Genomic DNA, 18052 nt, shown 5'->3' on the forward strand with positions numbered 1-18052 from the left:
TTAATCTCTCTTTTCATCCAATTGATTAGCCTTATCCACTTGTTGAATATAGATATTAAGAGTCGGTTACTCTCATGGAAGAGCATATATGGCCTATCCTAGGATTGATTTGGATTGTGTTTGGATGTATCAATCCTCCCCATAGATTTCAATGACATAATGGTGCTTGCATTAATCATTTCTATCCTTTTATGCCTAACACTAGTATTTACTTATTTGGGTGATTCTTTAATTATCAAAATGGAAAAAATTATATGATGGTAAGTGGAAAAATATTGTAAATAAATGTGTCACTACTAAAGGTAAATCCTTATCCATTTCCCCTCTTATTTGAGCCTTCTCTTCTTTCCATCAATCTTACATTTCATTGAAGAGCTCAATGACTTATTTTAGTCATGCATATCATAATAATTGTTTGATTAGACTAGCATTTACTTGCCATGTCCATGAAACCTATGAGCAAAAGTGGATGTCGTGTGAGATGTGAGACAAAAGAGAGGTGGCCCTCCCTCACATCAATGATCCAAAGGGGTCCATAACCCGACTTGAAGAGGAACTTTGCACACCCTTCAAGTCTTAGAATCCATGTATCCTCCTCTTTTATCCCTCACATAGATACAACATTATGGATTGAAGATGGTACCATTATATTAGATTGGGCCCTATTTCTCATCCTTACAATGGATCTCAATCTGTCCTTAATTTAAAATAGGTCTTACAAGTGGAATTCAACCTAAGAGGATTCAATAGGGTATTTTAGATTCTTTAGAGGGCATTATAGGTTAGCACATGCACTTCTAGGTACTCCCATCACTTTTGGTGACTTACTATAAGAGGTACATTTTACCTACAGGTGCATCACAATGTTCCGTAGGTTTTGGCATAGAAAATAGCATTTACAGGTTCTAGATAGGTTATAGAAATTGGTTCTAGAATAGGCAAACACAATTCTAACATACAACAATAGAGGCTATAGATGGGTAGAGGACATTGTTAGCAAGGTCTCAAGCCAAAAAGGTTGGACATTGTAATCAAAAGTTATTGCCAATTTTGTGATTGCAAGTCACTAAAACAACACAAGTACCATTCACCAAAACTCTTGGGAATAATCATACAAATGGGGCACATAACTCTTATCGATAGTAGCTAGCAGATGCTAATGTACATTCTTATGGTTGGCCTAAAGCTAAAGAAAACATCTATAATAATTTTGGGCAAACACCAATGCTACCTACTTATTTTGATAGCATCAAGCCTATGTCGGAATGAATAATTCATTGGGACAACCACCTATTGCTCATGGATCTTGGAGCAATGACATGCATGGATCATCTCCTTTGGGAATGCACAACAATACACAAACAATCATAATAGATAGCCATATCATTATGACAAGGAATATAAAAAATATATAAATATTCTTAATTTCAAGAATAATAATCCATCACCAACTAAACTTAAGGAGTGGATCAGGGCTCCACCTATAAGAAATCATCTATATAATGTGTGCTCAAAGGATATTAAGAAATATCATTTCTTTACATGCTATAAGGACTTAATATAACCCCTTTTACTTTACTAAACTTATGTTTTTTTTTCAAATTGTAATTAAAAAATCCCTTTTGTAAATATAATCTTGTACATTTCACTAAATATAATATCATTTTTTTTAATTCATGTGGTATCTTACATGTTCTATAAGGTGGATACCTCGAGAGGAGTGGTTTGACAAGCTAGAGATGTATTCTACTTTGTATCGATGTAATATTCCACCCCCCTTGTCATCGCCGACATGAAGATGGAGTGCCAGATGACCTAGGGGGGAAGGAAGTTGATGATGAGGAAGAGGTCGCTAAAGTGGAGGTAGAAGTTGAAGAAAAAGTGGAAGACAAAGCAGAGGAAGAAGATGGTGATGACAGAGAAGACGAAGATGATGACATTGTTGATGGAGGGGGAGGCCACGTGGCCAAATACCCCCCCACTATCTCTTCCCCCCTCCCAATGCCGATTGAATAGCAGCAAGGTATTCCTACCCGCCTAGATAGAGGTGGGGAGAACCCCAATAATAACCTCCCTCCACATTATAAACCCCCCCCCATCACAATGTAAATAAGAGGACTCAAAGGGCTCAACACGCAAAGAGAGAGAGAGAGAGACACACACACACACACACACAGAGAGAGAGAGAGAGAGAGAGAGAGAGAGAGAGAGAGAGAGAGAGAGAGAGAGAGAGAGAGAGAGAGAGAGAGAGGGAGAGGGAGAGGGAGAGGGAGAGGGTGGCCACACGTGTTTACCCTTTCCATCTTATCCACGAGTTGAACCCCTTATCCATCATTCCAATAATAACCTCCCTCCACATTATAAGCCCCCCCCATCACAATGTAAATAAGAGGACTCAAAGGGCTCAACACGCAAAGAGAGAGAGAGAGAGAGAGAGAGAGAGAGAGAGAGAGAGAGAGAGAGAGAGAGAGAGAGAGAGAGAGAGGGAGAGGGAGAGGGAGAGGGAGAGGGAGAGGGAGAGGGAGAGGGAGAGGGAGAGGGAGAGGGAGAGGGTGGCCACACGTGTTTACCCTTTCCATCTTATCCACGAGTTGAACCTCTTCCATCGCGATAGAAGGAAGGCGCTAGCATGCCATCTCTCCAATGAGAGAAAGGGAGAAAGAGATTTACAAGCTAAAAGTATGGCCCCAAAAGGGAGGGTGACATGCACCAATGGAAATCCTGTGTCCAATAGTGGAGCCACCGGTTAGGGCATCACCGTCAATACGAATGCAACGTTGGGTACGGTTAAGCCATCTCCAAATACCTAGGTACAAATTGCCATCTTCCCTATTCGTGAGTCATAGGCTATATCACTTCGGTATGTGCATGAATCCATGCAAAAAAGTAGCTTGAATTTATTCCTATTGTTATGATTTGGCATTTTGGTTGTTCCCTTTAACCTCACTTATGTTGCATATGGCTTATTTGATGATAGAGAAATTACAAGGAAGAATTAGTCAAGGGCTATGAATGGTATAGTTGTTAAAAGAATGACAATAAAAGATTGTGCATACAAGTGCTAGGTTAAAGCATAGTCAAGGGTTACAAAAAGTATAATTTCTAAAGGAATATAACATTAAGAATCGTGAATAGAATGTCCTAATTTAAAGTTTAGATACTTCAAAATTACTTAGCCCAAGAGCCCAAATATTAAGAAAACCTACATTCTAGCTCAATGCAAGGCTTGTTAGAGTCTAGTTACTTGAGATCATCTAGCACTATCTTATCAAGTGTTTACACGTTATGCCTATAACATGCTTGATATATGGGAATAATTTCATGTTTTCTTCATGGCTTGACTAAGAGCTAGTACAAGAAATTAATCATAAAGGTTAAAACTAAGATGTCTTGAGATCCGTTTGATAACTACTACTTCCATATCAAGCTAATTCGAGGTTAAAGCATACACAAACAACAACTCTAGGTCTTAGTGGCAAGTGGAGAGCTCAAGGATTAGGAAACCCTAAGACAAAGTAAAGACTGATAATTGTGTACTTGTTTTAAAGAAGATTGGGTTATTGACCAATGTAAGTGACCTATGGAACCTATGATGTGTACAATGTTTGAACCCTTAACATATGCCTTAGACGAAGGAAGGGAGTCTAAGTAAATTTTTTTAAAGAACTAGGAAAAGAAATGGACAAAGGCCAATATAGAAGGATAGCAGTCATGCTCCCTATTCAATCCATTATCATCACACACTCAAGTCAACTATAGTACTACACACTCATACAAACAAACAAGTAACCTAGATCGAAGTCAGTATGACTTAGCCTTGTTGAACTAGGGTACACAACTGAACTAAAGACTATGAGCTTGACTCTCAACACTCCCCCTCAAGATCAAGTAGGGTAATTCACTCCAAGTAGCTCTCTAAAAAGTACAAACTTATCTTTACCCAATGACTTGGTAAAGATATCTACAACTTGGTCTTCTGTCCTCACATGGACCAAATCAATGTCACCTATAATCACTTTTTCCTTGATAAAGTGATAGTGTACCTCAATGTGCTTAGTCCTATCATGATAGATAAGATTATTGGCTAGGAGCATACTACTCATGTTGTCACAATAGAGTGTGACAGGCTTGACTTCCTACATGCCCAAATCATCAAGAAGCTTCATGATCCATGTTGCCTCACATGCAGCTAGTGCAGTACCTCTATACTCTGCATCAGTACTAGAGAGTGCAACTGCATGTTGCTTCTTACTGCTCCAGCTGATGGGACCTGAAATGGGCCGACACTGGCTATGGCACTAGCCGGACCTCATGCTCATAACAAACAAACACACCCTCACGGCCTCGCGGACCAGGAGCATCTATCTACTGCTAAAGGACAAACTGCCCTAAAGCCTAATCTATGCGTTTATAGTTTTATAGTTTTGTAGTCCAACGTTTCCTTTTCTATAAACTCCTCAGAGGGAGAACCCATACACATTGGCAATACCACGATAATCACATACATGGAGGCAACCCCTCGGTAGAAACACTGCGGCCCCAGTGCAGCTCTCCTACATCGCAGGGATTGGCCCCTTGATGCACTGCTCAACATATAAAACAAATGAACAAACTCCACTTTTCATTTTTTTTCAAAGAACTCTAGGAGATATACCATGTTTCCTCACCAAATAATCCCCCAAGAACCAAACGTCTATCCTATGGCTTAGGATGCCTTTCCACACTCAACGTGGGTCATTGTCATTGAAAACAGGTGCTATGCATCCAGGGTTTTCCATTCCGATACCATGATCGTCATGCACATGCAAAAAGCGAATGACTCTAAAGTGCTCAAACATCATTTTCAAAATAAGCAACAATCAGCACGCAAATCACACCATTCAAACATCCCAACCCCCTATGTTTAGGTATTGCTTTCGTTGCACAGGTGTAGAGGTTCATTTTAGCATGTTTTGATGTAAATAAAGTGGTAAATCACAAACTTTAACAAAGAGATAGGGCAAACCGAGGCTAAACCTCATGCTTTACCACTACCACACATCCACAAATAATTCTTATATTTTTCCAAGTCGTATTTCTATTTTTCCCCTTATTTTTTCCATTTTCTTGATTTATTTGGCAATAAAATATGTTATTTTATGGTTTTTCTTATTTCAATCACTCCAGCATGCTAACATTCAATTTATCTTCCATATTCCCCCCATGGGAACACTTTTCCCCCTCCCGAAACAGAAAAACTAGCATTTTGCCACTTAAAAACCGCATTTCGGGTTTACGGGAATTAAATAAAGCATGTAAATCATTGCAAAACTAACATTTTTTGATAAATAGTAATTACTCATGCTGTAAACAGCACACAAACAAATTTTAATCCAATAAGAACATAATTATTATCATAAACTATCAAAAATCCTTCATTTTCTTCATAAAAATGATCATACCGTGTTTTTACGTAACTCGAGATGCCTTGAATGATTGCATACTCAGCAGATGGAGCCTCCATTGCTCTCAATCCAATGCTGTACTTCAATCTTCAGCATCTCCATTAATCTTCATCACCATTTTCTTCATTCTTCCACCCGGATTTCTTCATCAAGATGGCACACATGAACAGCCCATAGGGAAGAGAGAGAGGGAGGAGAGAGAAAGACTAGATCTGGTTCTCTTCATTCAGTCCACCATTGCTCGCGTGAAGGGCGGCAATAAGACCGGCCCAGAGGTGGAAGATCAGCCCCATGATCAGTTGGATAGGGTCTTCAGAGCCAGAAAATCAACATCCATGGAAAGAAGGCTTTTCGGCCTTGCTGTTGACGTTTTTTTCTCCATGATTTCATGCTTCTTCTCTCTCCATGTTTTTCCTTCATGTGGCATAAAATTTTTGGGGGGGGAGGGGTCCAAAGGCTCCAAAGGGCACACCCAATTTTGGTCACAAACTTGTCCACCTCTTCGCATCTTGACCCCTTGTTGACCATTTCCCTGTGTTCTGGCTCAGATTCGAGCTCTAAAAAATCATGGGCGTCTGGCTTGACATCCCACACTGACTGACAACTCCCGACATCCCGCACTGCTGTCGGAAAAATTATAAAAAATCCACAAGTGTTGCTCGGGCACCTTTTAAAAGCTGTCTTTCACTTGGTGCTTAAAATCGTCCTAGCTGGAGCTGTTGCCTTCGATGTTAAATATTTTTCCCCTAAATTCCAGATTTTTAGGCAAATTTTAGGCACATCCCGGGCTCAAAACTCCACTCTCATTGGCGACCATGGGATAGGGCGACTTAGCCCATCAAATCCCACAATAGATCTGCACAAAACAACCAAAAGAAGCATCAAGCTGATACAAAATGGATACATACTAAAACACAACACAATGCTCACCCTACGCCCTGACAAAACCAAGGCATGAAATCCACAAGGAGTAGGCCTAGCATAATCTGATAGAAGGTCCGAAGCTAGTCACTAATCGATTGCTCCAACACGGCCAAACTAAAAAGAACTATCAAAGAGGTCACCCTAAGTGGTGGTCTAAACGACCTACCTAACTAAGGACAACACAACTAGGAGCTCCTACTAGGCAAGGACTCCTATAGCCTGATCAAGAAGTATTTTCTCTTAGCAGATTTCTTCTTTTAGGTTTTTTATTTTCCCCCATACTCGGGCATGTAAAAAGGAGGGAGCTGAGCGTAGTGACCCAAGGAGAACAGGGCATCGGCCTCAGGTCCTGTCCGGGTACCCATGAACCTACCAAGCCCCCGCAAGGCGACACTTAATCCTTTTCTAACGCTCAGTTTTATTTTCGCTCAACCTTCCTTACTTTCTTCTTTTCCAGCAAGATGCCACCTCTAGGGAGACAAGGCATCGGCCCTGGGTCTGACTCGTTCCCAGGAACCTACCAAGCCTTCGCTATGTTGAGATATCGAGCTCCACTCGTAATATGCCAGGGTGACCGTTGTGCATTTATGTCACCGACTTGTCAGTTGCAGATGCGGTTGGTACACTGCCCATGAATAATAGCTAGATGACAACTACCCTTATCTACTCTAGTTCATGGCTCAGTTAGTATGCCACCTTAGTTAGTTGAGTTTGGTTTTGAGACCCATATATAGGGTTCTTCTATTTCTATGTACTTGAGTTCTTTTTGGCTTACACAACTAAGAAGAGGAAAACTGTTTTCAGCCTCCACCTCTGTGTGTATTCCCCCATTGTGCAAGCAAGAAAGCTACAAGTGAGACTCCTTCCTTCTCTCCCACAATCTTGACATAGTATCAGAGCCTTGTTCGTGGTAAGGAGCTCAAGAAAGCAAGCCAAGTTCGCAGTGTTCTGGTAAGAGGACCAGTGTTGCTTTCATTTTTTTGTTTTGGGAGCAAGTCTCTGCGGTAGCACAGCCGGAAAGTGCAAGAGTGCATTGTCTCAGATTGAGACGCCCTTTGCGGTGTAGTAGGAGGGCAGTATATACTATGGGCAGGGATTTAGCCCTTGGTTGCTCTGTTTTTTTTATTTGAGGCCATTTCGGGGCCTGTTTTGGAGGCGGAAGTTTTCTGCACGCACTCAGGAAAAGGCCCTGTTTTATGCTGTGCGACCACTATTCTACAAGTTGGTGAAAAGTTACCACAGAAATTGCATCATATGCTTGTGTGCAGAGACATTGGGAGTTACAGAATCATCCTTGTTTCCTATTTATGCAAAATCGTCACTTGGAAGTGACTGTGTGGTCAAATACCACTTTCGTCAGTTTTGTAGATTTGCCCTTGTGAGGGTGAAGCTGTGTTTTTTGTAGTGACAGAATTTTTTGCAGTGTTCTGTAATGGCATCTGATTCTCTTTCACAGATTGTAACTAAAAAGCTTGACAAGAACAACTTCCAAGCATGGAAGTTTAGAATGACGAATTTCCTTATGGGAAAAGGATATTGGGAATTTGTTGCAGGAAATGAAGAAGAACCAGTTCTTCCTGATGTTCCCAATCAACAGCAAATGCAGGCATTTAAAGCATGGCATGAGAGAGCCAGGAAAGTTATGTACTGGTTGTCTATCAGCATTTTAGACTCTATGATTGTGCATATTCAAGATGCAAGTACGCCAAAGGAGGCATGGGATACTTTGTCAAAAATGTATAGCACAAATACGCAAGCTAGGAAAATGCAGCTCAAGCAAGAGTTGCACAATGTGTAAAGAGAAAATATGAGCATCAATGACTACCACATGAAGGTGAAGAAGATTGCAGATGCACTTGCTTCTATTGGGTCGCCAGTGGAAGATGATGATTTAGTTTCTGTGACCTTGAATGGTCTAGGAAAGGATTATGCACAGTTCCGAACATCCATTTTCGTCCGTGAAAGATTTCCTGATTTTGAGGAGTTGATTGCTCTTCTAATTTCTGAGGAGCAGAGAAATGGTGGTGCATCTTCTTCAGGAGGAACTTCAAAAGAAGCTATCTTCTAGTCAAATGTTGGAAGAGGTAGAGGCAGAGGTAGAGGAGGCCGATCTGGAGGCTGTGGTAGAAATAAGAATATGCAGCAAACTCAAGAAAACCAGTCCTATGGAGGAGGACGTGGTAACTCTAGAGGCAGGGGGAGCCAAAGAGGTCGTGGTGGATGGCAAAGAGGCCAAAATGCAAACAGCAATGTTGAATGCTACTACTGTGGTAAAATGGGTCATATGGCTAAAGACTGCTATAAAAAGCAGAATGACATCATGAGTGGGAAATTGCAACAAGGGAATTATGCATCTTCTAGTAGACAGGGTGATGACAGAAATGAGCATTTGTTTATGGTCCAGCACATGAACAATTCTGTGACAAGTGCAGAAGAAAGCAACGATGTATGGTATGTTGACTCAAGTGCATCAAACCACATGACAGGCCATGCAGAATGGATGGAGGATGCAAGGAAAATGGAAAAACCAGGATTTGTGGAGACTGGTGATGATACTGCACATCCTATTGTGCAGATTGGAAAAATTCATTTGTCTATGCAGGATGGGAAAAAGAAATACCTGTCCGATGTATTTCATGTCCCGAATATCACCAAGAATCTGGTTTCTGTTGGTCAAATGGTTGAGCAGGGCTTGCAAGTCAGATTTAATCCTCATGGATGCTTTGTTGAGGATATGAAAAATAAAGGTTGCTTGATAGCAAAAGGAAAAAAGAAGGGCAGAATGTTTACATTGGATGCAGGCATGCCTGAATTGAGTGCAGCAATGTTTGCACATGGGACCGGTGTAGTTGCAAATATTGATATCTGGCATAAACTCATTGGTCCTGTTAATGGAGAGCGACTTAAATCAATGCACGCCCAAAATATTGTTGCAGGATTGCCTAAATTCAAGGTTGCAGAAATGCATAAGGAATGTGAAGCCTGTCAATTTGGAAAACAGGCAAGGAAATCATTTCCTAGACATGTTTAAGAGAGTAAGAAGCCATTGGAATTAATCCACTCTGATGTGTGGACTACTAAAGCTGCATCTCTTGGAGGCTGTCATTATTTTGTCACTTTTATTGATGACTATAGCAGAAAAGTTTGGGTGTATTTTATGAAAAAGAAAAGTGAAGTTTTTGGGCATTTCAAAACTCTTAAAGCTACGGTTGAAAAAGAAACAGGCCTGCAAATAAAATGCCTAAGGTCAGATGGAGGGGGAGAGTACCTCTCAAATGAGTTTGCAAGGTTCTTGCAGGAGCATGGCATAAAGCAGCAATATTCATGTAGTCATACCCCACAACAAAATGGAATTGCAGAAAGGAAAAACATGCATATTGGAGAGGTATCTCGTGCCATGCTCAACGAAAAAGACTTGCCAGCTTTTTATTGGGCTGAAGCAATTGCTACAACAGTCTACATAATGAACAGGACTCCCACTGCAGCAATACATGGGATGACTCCAGAGGAAAGGTATACTAGTAGGAAACCAGATATTTCTCATTCGAAGATTTTTGGTTTCATTGGCTATGTTCATGTGCCAGATGAGTTGAGATCTAAGTTGGATCCAAAAGCTAAGAAGTGCATCTTTATTGGTTACTCTCTGCGGAGCAGAAATGGTATAGATGCTATAACCCTTCTACTCGTAAGTTTACAGTAAGCAAAGATGTTGTTTTTGATGAGATGAGTAGCTGGTATAAACCAGTAAATGTGATTGATGATGTAGATGCACAAAATGGTAATGCTGCACAGAATTCATAGCAACAGTCACAAAATATTAGTGGACATGGAGCGTCCTCTAGCAGTGGTTCACATTCTTCGCCATGGACAGGCAGATTGAGATCAGGAGAATCTTCTCAAAGCAATGCAGATAGTGGTATTTAGGTATCACAAAAAGGAAAAGAGAAGGTAGATCAACCCATGTTTGATGTGAATGCAGGTCACTCTTATGTGGATGGTGAATCTAGTGGCTCAGAACAAAGCATTGATGATGAGTTGGGTATTCCTTCTATTGTTACACCTGGAGTAAGGAAGACCAGGGATGCTTTGAGAGCACCTGGGAGTGAACCTACTTTATGCAGGTCTACCAGAGCTAGGTATCCTGTGGATAGGCTGAAATATGATGGATTTACAGCTATTCACTATGCCTATATGGTCAAAGTGATACATGAACCAGAACCCACTTCTTTTGAGCAAGCCATGGGAAAAGAAAAATGGGAGAAAGCCATGGATGCCTTGGAAGCAAATGCTACATGGGAATTGGTACCTTTGCCTAAAGATAAGAATGCAATTGGTTGTAAGTGGGTTTATAAGGTGAAGCACAATGCAGATGGTTCTGTAAACAGATACAAGGCAAGATTAGTAGTCAAGGGGTATGCACAAACATATGACATTGATTATGAAGAAACATTCAGTCCGGTTGCAAGGATGGCAACCGTAAGAGCAGTCATTGCTATGGCTGCATCAAAGGAATGGTTTTTACATCAGATGGATGTAAAGAATGCCTTCTTGCATGGTGATTTGCAAGAAGAGGTCTATATGGAGCAGCCACCAGGTTATGTGCATGCTATTCATCCTGAGTTTGTTTGCAGGTTGAAGAAAGCGTTGTATGGCTTGAAGCAAGCACCTAGAGCATGGTCTGACAAGATAGGACAGTATCTTGTTACTATTGGCTTTCAGATTTCCAAGGCAGATTTCTCACTTTATGTGAGAAAAACAGAGAAAGGTATTATGTTACTTGTCATTTATGTTGATGATTTGATTATGACAGGTGATAGTGATAAAGATATCCTTTATGTGAAAATGCTATTGAAGCAGAAGTTTGAGATGAAGGATTTGGGAGAGCTACGTTATTTCTTGGGCATTGAGGTGATTAGATCACCAAGTGGGATATAGCTCTTGCAGAGGCAATATGGATTGGACATGCTGTCCAAATATGGGATGACAGGCTGTAACACTATTTCAGTTCCTTTGGAGTAGAATGTGAAGCTGAGCGCAGATGCAGGTGAGCTTCTGGAAGACCCTACTATGTATAGACGCATAGTAGGAAGTTTGATTTATATGACTATTACTAGGCCAGATTTGAGCTATGCTGTTGGATTGGCAAGTCAGTTTATGCAGGCTCCAAGGAAACCACATTTGGATGCGGCTAGACGCATACTCAGATATGTGAAGTCCACATTGCACTATGGACTATTATATGAGACTGGGGTTCAGATACAGTTGCATGGATACATTGATGCTGATTGGGCTGGTAGTATTTCTGATAGACGATCTACCAGTGGATATGTGTTCTCTTTTGGGAGTGCTATAGTCACTTGGAGCAGCAAGAAACAGCCTACAGTTGCCTTGTCGAGCACATGGCTGAGTACAGGGGTGCAGCAATGGCTGCATGTGAGGTAGCTTGCTTGCATAAGCTACTTTATGATATGCATTAGCCTACAGATGGGCCAGTTGTCATTTATTGTGACAACAAGAGTAGTATACACTTGGCAAATAACCCAGTCTATCATACTAGAACAAAGCACATTGAGGTGCATTATCACTATGTGCGGGAGAGGGTTTTACTAGGTCTTATTGATCTAGTTTATGTCAGCACAGAGGATCAGGTAGCTGACATATTCAGGAAGGCATTGGGTGCAGAGAAGCTGCGCAAGATCAGAGACCTGCTTGGTGTGCAGGAATTGGGATTGAGCTCGAGGGGGAGTGTTGAGATATCGAGCTCCACTCGTGATATGCCAGGGTGACCGTTGTGCATTTATGTCACCGACTTGTGAGTTTTGCAGATGCGGTTGGTACACCGTCCATGAATAATATCTAGATGATAGCTATCCTTATCTACTCTAGTTCGTGGCTCAGTTAGTATGCCACCTTAGTTAGTTGAGTTTGGTTTTGAGACCCATATATAGGGTTCTTCTATTTCTATGTCCTTGAGTTCTTTTTGGCTTACACAACTAAGAAGAGGAAAACTATTTTCAGCCTCCACCTCTGTGTGTATTCCCCCATTGTGCAAGCAAGAAAGCTACAAGTGAGACTCCTTCCTTCTCTCCCACAATCTTCACACGCTAGGTGATGATTAACTGCTTATAAAATTTCCTGTCTTTTCTTTTCTATTTTTATAGGGGTTAGAACGCCTTTTTACACACCTTTGTATATATTTATTTTCTTTAAGATATTTAGGGTTTTTTTTCCTCTCTATCATCATCATTTTTCCCTTCTGCAGGCTTCTCTAACTGCCTCACAACTAACAAGAACTCCTAGAACGGCTGCCTAGCAGGTTAGCAAAACAGGGTTACTAGAACTACCTTCTAAAATAGGTCTTTTGATGCTTGGCAATGTCTTTACAGGAGGCAACGACTAGTCAGACCTCCCCCAGACATACTTAACCTAAACCTGGGACTTCATGCCTTGGACGTCGGTCCCCAATAAGAAAAGAAAAACCCCTACAAGTACATAGACACATATAGCATAAAAACACGGTACTCAAAAAGGAGAAATATCACCTGGATAGGGCCACGAGAAGCTTCCACGCAACAAAGGCTCCTTCCAAGCTCTTCTTTAAACCTGTCTAGCACAGAACTAAAACAAGAAACCATTAATCGCACCTGCACTAAACAGACAACTAGCCCTCTTGGCCTAATGAAATAAAATATTTCACTACAAAAACTAATCGGCCCTCTTGACCTAATGAAATCTGGATGTAATATCCAAAGCAGCTAGCCTTCCTAGCTTAAAACTAGATAGGTCATTTTAGTCCACGTAATACTGATGTCCTTGGCATATACATCACACACTATCAGACTAGCCAGGGTGCGAAGGATAGCATATCATAGGTCGACTAGCCCCATGCTACTCATGCAAGTTAGCTAAAAGCTTGATCTTGTATTTTTTTATCTTAGGTTTGTACTCATTCGAACCTCCCCTATTTTTCATATAAGTTAGTGCTGCGACCCAAACTAGGTAGAGTTTCAAGCCTAGGCACATCACATGGGTGTATCCCAAGGCAGTGTATGTTGTCAGATGTATATCTAGTCTTATCCTCTTGGGGGTTCGACAAAATATATATAGGTGGGATCCTTGGCCTTGCATCCGACACTCTTGCCATACTTTTGGAGATTTTGGGTCTCCAAACCCATCGCACATTTCCCTTAATATTATTGCATTCCCTCAATTTACTACACTGGTCTAACAAACTCAATGCAAACTTATCCCTATGGCCAAATGGTCTCACATCCTTATGACCTTTGTGAAGCATAGGTGGACTTTTAGCATTTTTCATCCTCTTTACAAAAGATGCCTTTACTTGTTTACGTCCATACTGCAAATTTTTTTCCATAAGAACCATGCTTTCACTAAAGGGAACAACATCCACCCGGAAGCATGATTCCGGCACCAAAGGTCTCTCAAGAGCCTTACTAGCAAAAAAATTAGAACCACACACAGAATGCTTATCAACACTCATAGGCCCATTGGTTCTATCCATGTTGCCATCACAACTACCTCTTGTGGAAGTGTTGCAAGCCCTAATGGGACTTACATGGCTTGGAACCTTTTCGCTGAGAGGCATGTCATTACTACTCATAGGATGGCCATTTTCTACTTTGAGATTTTGGCCACCAAGGTTCCCCTCATAGGCTACCTTGGTATCAACAAGTGAGCTGTCTTCTTGCAGAAATGGTTGGAAGCTAGGATGCACTTGTACTGAGCGAGGAAAACTCCAAAAGTTTTCCCAACATCTTTGAATATGACCCTCATAATCAATGGCATTCATTTTTGCTTCCCTTAATGACTTAGGATTCCGCAGTCCCACTTGGATTTGCGTATTAATCTCTAAGCCATTCAGAAAGAGCTCACATAGCACATCAACTGGCAGTGCACTAGCTCTTCTTGGCCAAAGCCTAAGAGTACTATCAAATGCTCTAGCATACTCTTTAACAGAAAGATAAGACTCCTGTCTAAATTGCATAAGCTGCACTAAAACCTGAATCACAGGGAGCTTCTTTTCATACTCATCTAGAAATCTATCACAAGACTCCTCAAATGATTTGATCGACCCTCTTGGGAGGCTCCAGTACCATTTCCTTGCCCCTCCCTTTAGGGTACTTGGGAATATGAGCATCGGATGTATATCGTCGAACCCACTTGCAATGCAAGTTAGGCCATATTCTCTTAAATGAATCATCAGATCCTGATTTCGCAACCCATAAAACACTGGGAGATCCCTATAAAGAGGAGGCCATTTACTCCTCCCCTTTGGGATCAACATCGGGTCATTAAAATCTTCATATTCATCACGATCTGGGTCTAGCCTCTTAGGATCTTCAACCTCTTCCATCCCCACCCTTTTCGGTGTAGGGAGGTTAATATCCTCATTGATATCCCTTTCTGCTAGCTTACTGAGTGGTCTAGCGAGTCCTATAAGTTTCAACATGTCATTTTGATCCCTTCTTAGAGGATCTTCCATGCCGTTCCCTTTAGAAGGAAAGTCCATAACGGGTTTATATAAGAGCTTTTGGTCCTTATCTAAAGCAGATTTATCATTACCACTTCTTAAAACTTGGGAACTGTGCCTTTTAAGCAACGGTCTTCCCTTGACATCTAGGGCTTCTAACATCCTCGTGATGCCTACTATGTCATCATAGTGGCCTATTACATGGGATGCTTCAACCACAAGCATATTCCATCGTATATCAGCACTTTCCCATGGCATTATGGCTTTAGCATGATGACTTGATGATGCCATAACTACCCTAGTTTCCAAAATGCTTGTTTCATGCCCTCTAAGTTGATGCATGGTTAAACATAATTTCTCTTGGGTAGAGACCACACCAAGGCGAACCTCGGCCCATGCCATCGTATTAGAGGATGGGGTAACCACTAATTGGCTACTCTTTTCACACATAGATTATCTTCTGCAGAGGACTCATGCTCTACATAACTAACTAAGTCCATTAGTAAGTTGATGGGACCTGAAATGGGCCGGCACTAGCTATTGCACTAGCCGGACCTCATACTCATAGCAGGCAAACACACCCTCACAGCCTCGCGGACTAGGAGCGTCAATCTAATGCTAAAGGACAAATCGCCCTAAAGCCTAATTCATGCACTTATAGTTTTTATAGTTTTGTAGTCCAACATTTCCCTTTCTATAAACTCCACAGAGGGAGAACCCTTACACATTGGCACTAAATACCACAATCACATACATGGAGGCAACCTCTTGGTAGAAACACCGCGGCCCCACTGCAGCTCTCCTACATCGCAGGCATTAGCCCCTTGATGCGTTGCTCAACATATAACGCAAACGAACACAAAATCCTCTCTTTTATATTTCGAATCCAAGAGATATACCATGTGTCCTTACTTAACAGTCCCTTGGGAAACCACCCCTCTATCCTATAGCAAGGGATAACTTTACACTCTCAATCATGGGTCAAATTCCTAAGAAACAAGTGCTATGTAGTCGAGGAGCTTTTCCGTTGATACCATGAACCATGCATAGTGCATAATGTGAACGGTTTAGTGCACAAACAAAAGAAAATCAGCATTGTGCATCGTGCGAAACCAATCTTTTTATAATTTCCATGCTAGCATTTATGTAATGAGAAAAGACACCGAGCCTTACGCTTGTGCTGCCTTTCCCTTTATGTTAAAACAACGTCCTATAGGCATGATGTAACACATAAACCAGATTTTAGTTCATATTTTGATGCTCAACCTCCCCTCTCACCCTACTCTTTAATGTTTTGCATTCGTTGATAGGTGAAAGGGTCATTTTATGTGTATTTCCTTACAAAGAAAGCGATAAACATGAACAAAAACATAGAAACGAGGGTAAACCGAGGCCAACCTCGTGCTTTACCTTCATTATACGTTGCACAAACACACATGTAATTTTTTGGAATTTTCCTTTTACCGTTTCCTAATTTTCTCCCATTTAAAACCCATTTTTCACTATTTTTGGTATTTTTCCTCTATTTTCTTCAATAAAAAATGACTAGAAATTAAAATTGATTGTGGGCTGTGGCCCTTAGGTCCCTTGACAGCAAAATTTCAGGTTTTGTAGGCATCATGTCTCATATTTTCCATTTATTTTACAAAAATCCCATTTTTACCCCTTAAACGCGTGTTTTTCGGGTTTTATAACATTAATTCCAGCCATATCACTTATGATTTTCTAGTTTTCAGATTATAAACTATTGAAAGTCATAGAAAACAACATCATAATGCATAATCAGCCCATGCGAACAATGTTTCATCATTCAAATGGCATAAAAACTCATTTTTTATTCATATAAATTCTAATTACCTCTTAGGTTTCATGTTTCGGGATCTGGGTTTTGGTGCGGGGCTGTGGGTCAGCCTACATTCAATGTCCAGCATCTTCACAATCAGCAATCTTCATGTCTACATCGACCCAGAAGCAATCGGGTCCCAACAGGACAATCTTTCCTTCACCATTCTTCATTTCCTCTTGCACGCAGGAACAGCCCTTTAGAGGAGAGAGAGGGAGGAGAGAGAAATACTAGATTTCCATCTCTTCATTCCCACAGCCATTTCACAACCGAAGACAGGCGATAAGACTGGCAAAGAGGGAGAAGATCGAGGCCATGATCAATTGCATGGGGTGTTTGTAACCTGCCATCAAGCATCCATGGAGATCAAGCGCAATTTTCGGGCACACTGTTGACGTTTTTTCCTCCACGATTTCATGCTCATTCTCTCCCCACGATTGCATGTTGCATAAAATATTTGGGGGGGGTCCAAAGCTTCCAAAGGTCACTACCCAATTTGGCAAACTAGTCCACCTCTTCATATCTTGACCATTTGTTGACTCCTTCCTTGTTTGACATCCAAATAGAGTTCTGAAAAATCTTGGGCTTCTGGCTTGACATCCCGCATTGATCGGAAACTCTTGATATCCCGCACGGTAGTCTGAAAAATTATAAAAAATCCACAACTGTTGCTCGGGTGCCTTTTAAATTCATCTTTCATTTGGTGCTTAAAATCGTCCTAACTGGAGCCGCCGCCTTCGATGTTAAATATTTTTCCCCTGAATTCTAGATTTTTTGGCAAATTTTAGGCACATCCCGGGCTCAAAACTCCGCTCTCATTGGCGACCACGGGATAGGGCGACTCAGCCTGTCGAATCCCACAACAGATCTACACAAAACAACCAAAGGAAGCATCAAGTTGATACAAAAATAGATACATACTAAAACACGGCACAATGCTCACCCTTCCCCTTGATAAAACCAAGGCATGACATCGACAAGGAGTAGGCCTGGCATACTCTAATAGAAGGTCCGAAGCTAGTCACGAACCGACTGCTCCAACACAGCCAAACTAAAAAGAACTATCAAAGAGGTTGCCCTAAGTGGTGGTCTGAACTACCTACCTAACTAAGGACAACACAACCACGAGCTCCTACTAGGCAAGGACTCCTATAGCCTGATCAAGAAGTATTTTCTTTTAGCACATTTCTTCTTTTAGGTTTTTATTTTTCCATACTCGGGCATGTAAAAAGGAGGGAGCTGAGCGTAGTGACCCAAGGAGAACAGGGCATCAGCCTCAGGTCCTATCTCGGTACCCAAGAATCGGCCAAGCCCTCGCAAGGCGACACTTAATCCTTTTCTGATGCTCAC

The sequence above is a fragment of the Lygodium microphyllum genome, chromosome 15 (assembly GCF_053477565.2).
Source record: "Lygodium microphyllum isolate KBCC chromosome 15, Lygodium_microphyllum_v1.1.10, whole genome shotgun sequence".
In the NCBI taxonomy this organism is placed as follows: Eukaryota; Viridiplantae; Streptophyta; class Polypodiopsida; order Schizaeales; family Lygodiaceae; genus Lygodium; species Lygodium microphyllum.